Source organism: Moschus berezovskii, chromosome 12 (genome assembly GCF_049115385.1).
Source record: "Moschus berezovskii isolate FMDL1 chromosome 12, NW_MosBer_1.0, whole genome shotgun sequence".
Classification (NCBI taxonomy): Eukaryota; Metazoa; Chordata; class Mammalia; order Artiodactyla; family Moschidae; genus Moschus; species Moschus berezovskii.
Window position 1 is genome coordinate 46,572,729 of NC_142471.1, and position 4,217 is coordinate 46,576,945.

Sequence of the window (4,217 nt, forward strand, 5' to 3'; positions counted from 1 at the left end):
CAGAAGCAGCTAGAGTCAATATGTAAACAAATGAGCATGGCTGTGTGCCAACAAAGCTTCATTTGTGGATATTGAAATTTGAATTTATATAGCTTTCTCATGTCTCAAAGTATCATTTTCTTTTGATTTTTCTTCCAACCATTTAAGAATATAAAAACCATCCTTGTCTTTCTGGCCAAAAAAAACAAACGGTGGCTGGACTGGCTCATCAGTTGAGAAACTGTGGACTAAATCATGTGTCTTGAAGAGCCTCCGTGGCCACCAGGACAATCCTGAGGACCAGACCTCACTGCCCTGGCCCCATCTGGCTGCAGTGGAAGGGAGGCCCCGGCACCCCCACTCCCTCAGGTGCAGCCCAGCTGGGCACCAAGGTGCACATCTTGCTCATAGTGGCCATCTTTCTGCTATGGTATCAGCTCAGAAGTAACAAGGGCACATCCACTGCTAATTCAGAGAGGCCACACAAATGAGAACAAGGCACCTGCTCTTATGACACTTTCCTGCCATCTGCTGGAAAATCATTATAGTAATAAACAGAGCCACCCAGATCATGAATTAGAACGGCACTCACTTCAAGTTTTGCAACGATCATTTGCTCAATTTAAGCAGTGGCCCTGGGACTGGGAAATATAGAAGGGGAAGTAACTAACTCACAGGAATCCCAGAAGATGTCACACAAATGACAAAAAGATCTCTGTTCCACAGCTTTCTAGAATTTGGGGAAGGGAAGGAAGGAAGGAAAGAAGCGATCTCATTGCTGTTCTCGTTCAGTGTCTGAAGGATTCACCTACGATGAAGGTGTTCTACAGAAGGCCCTTCTCAGGTAAATGGGAGCCCCACCAACTTGCCTCCAGAGACCCTGGAGAGACAGAGAGGGGAAGAGGCCATCAACACCTGCCGACTCGAGCATATTGCATGACAGTCCTTCTAAACCACAGCCGGTCCACATAACACTGAGGTTCTATTAATTCTGAAAAGACTTGGCGCAGAGCCAGAAGAACTTGAGTGAGGCTAAACTTTTTCACTGACCTTGGGCAAACACCTGGCCTCCTTCTGTCTCGGTTTTTCTATTCCTTAGAGAACAACACAACAAAATGTTGCTGTGTCATAGAAGTTATGTGACAGTGAAATGAACACCTTTTTTTTTATTCAAAGTACATGTTTTTATTGCATATTTTGTGCGATCTCCTGACCCAAAGGCTGGAGTGAGTACAGGAGGTGACAGCAAAAGAGCTGGTTCTGCTCATGTAAAGTGTAATAGGAAAAGCACGAAACACTAGAAGATAGTCGATAACATGGCTCCAGGCTTTCAGGACTTAGCAACAAATCCCCAGGTGTCAAAATGAAAAGGGAACAGGGTCAGAGAATGAGATCATGGGATATTTGCAAAGACTATAGGGTCCACTATTCCAAATTTAAAACCAAAACCTTTGCCATTTACTCTAGGGAAGCAGGAAAAGAAGAAGCGGGGTTGATTTATTTCTCCCTGCCCCCAAGTCTCTGGACATTTGCAGCGCTCCCAGGCAGGTTGTGAATCCAGGTCAAGAGTTCCCACAGCAAAACAGGTGTGGGCACAGTGAAGGCTTGGGAAGCCTAAGGTGCGTGTCAGCTGGAATTCACGGGACCTGGGATGCAGAGAGCCCCTTGTCAGGCCAGCGGTAGGGGTCAAGCAGAAAGTGCAAACATCAGACCCAGATCTGGTTACTCAACTGTCCAAGGAAGAGCCAGCAGATCCCAGTGTTATGACAGCTGCACAGGGCAGTTCAGCACCAGCACTCCGGTACAGAGACAATGGGTCCTTTGTGGGCAAAGGCCGGTGTGAGGGATGTAGTGTGAGGGGTCAGAGGCCCCCAGAGTCTTCTCCAGGACCTCAGGAGGGAAATGCTGCGTGGGAAGGGCTGAGTACTGTGGCTCACCCAATCCCATATCCACCATGAATGTTAAGGCACTTGATCAGCTTTAAAAACTAGTTTCCATCTCCTCATCTCCTGACTAAACTTCTATGTTGAAGCTTCTATCTAGGAATATGAGGTTTCTGTGGGAAGACATGTTGTGAAGACTGCCTTCTTTGAGCACAGGGCATTCAGCATAACACCTCTGGCACAGAAAAAACAGGCCAGTGTTCAATCCATTCTGATCCACATAGGAAGAGAGGAGCCCCCACCTGCTCACCCATCAGCACTTTCTACACAGCCGCCCCCATGGTACCACGTGTGCAGTGGTATCCAGGCCTGTTCCTCCCAGCTATAGTCAACCCAAGGGTGAGGTGAGGGGGTGCCAGCAAGTTTTAAATCTAAAATGGCTGAACCATCACAAACTTGGCAGAATTAACCAAGAAGTGGTTGAGTTAGGCATAAAATGGAAAGAAATTAGATTGGAATTATGGAAAATACTTATTTCTTTCATGCCCAAGTCTAACTGGGAGCTGTGGACCACTACAAACGCATTTCCTCCTGATCTGCGAGTCTGTTTAATCAGCACCCTCCAGCGGGGGCATCAGGAGGAATCCACCTCCCCTGCCGTTTCCCACAGGACCCCACCCGCGGTCTGGACGTCACAGCGCATCCCTGTGATGAAGTCCAAAGAAAGGTGAGCAAGCAAATTCCACCGGATCCACTTGATCGTAACACATGCTGTTGATTTTTTAAAGAATTCCTTCGGGATGGAATGATTCTGTTTGGAGAGTCAATAAACTTCAGTTCATAAATAAAGATAGTGCGTTCCAAACCTTTTCAGTGATTCTGCAATGTAAAGGCTGGCGCGGTTAAGAAAGAGGTTCCTAAACGCGCCCGCCCTGCCCCCTGCTGGAAGCTTCCAGGAAAGACGCATCTCGGCCCACGGCGGGCCCTTTTGCAGTCGTCAGTACGCCGGCGTTCGCGCTTCCACTGCTAACGCATCTGTCTTTATAAACACTTGCTGCTGCTGCTAAGTCACTTCAGTCGTGTCCGACTCTGTGTGACCCCATAGACGGAAGCTTACCAGGCGCCCCCGTCCCTGGGATTCTCCAGGCAAGAACACTGGAGTGGGTTGCCATTTCCTTCTCCAATGTGTGAAAGTGAAAAGTGAAAGTAAAGCCGCTCAGTCGTGTCCGACCCTTAGCTACCCCACGGACTGCAGCCTACCAGGCTCCTCCATCCATGGGATTTTCTAGGCAAGAGTACTGGAGTGGCTTGCCATTGCCTTCTCCAATAAACACTTGCTAAGCGGTCTTTAAGTAAATCGTTCTTAATTCTTGGAAATCACTGTGTGACAGACGCTCGCTTGGGCTCAGCGAGCTCCTCTGGGACCCTCCACAGGGCCTACGGACTACAAGATGTCCAGAGAGCACACCAACTGGCTAACTGTGGGTATCAAATCTGAGCGAAGAGGCTGCTCAAGGAGGCGATTTGTGTCTCTGTGTGGCAGCACGTGCTCTGCTGCTTCTGGGGTCCGCTGTGGCCGTCCCCTTTTCCATCCACTGACACATAAGCCGAAGAGACTTCCAGGCAGGGAAGGGGGTCCAAGGTGACTTCTGAGCCACAGGGAGTCTCTGAGACCAACTTACTGGGGGGGATCCAAAATCTCTAAGTGGGCAGGAGTACCTCTAAGGGACCTCCAGAAGGGAGGGGCAGCAACCGAAGCTGGTGCAACGAGAGAATAGTGTAAAATTATCCTAATTGGGGAGGGGGGGGGAGGGTGGTAGGCTTTAGAATACCACCCAACATTAAATTGCAAATATGAAACATCAGTGTGGGAATGGTTATGTTATCATTAATAATATCCATTTGATTGAGTGGGCAACTTTTATTTACCATTATGACCACATTGTGCCTTTAACAGAAATGTTCATTATCGGGGACCAGCCTCGATATGGCCCAGGGTATCCTCGGGATGAACAGCGTCGGCGTCAGAGAGAGAGAGAGAAAGAGAGAGAGAGAGACAGGGGCTGATGATTCCTTGGTTTACGCTGGAAACCAATAAAACCCCAGCACGGGGTTTGCTCTGTTTACGTAGGCCGCAGGCGCCCTCTCAAATCACTGGGGGCACCCCACCAGGGCACCCCCTCGAGTGGGTCTTAGAAGCCCAGGCAGATAAGTAAACGCAGAGGGCCCAGCGCTCCAAGGATCTCAACCAGAAAAAGGAGAATAGAGAAAAGGACGGAAAAGAGAAAGAACGACACGGGGAGACCAAGGTTCAGTGAGCAAGGCCCAAAACTTTTATTTTCCAGTGCTGCTTTT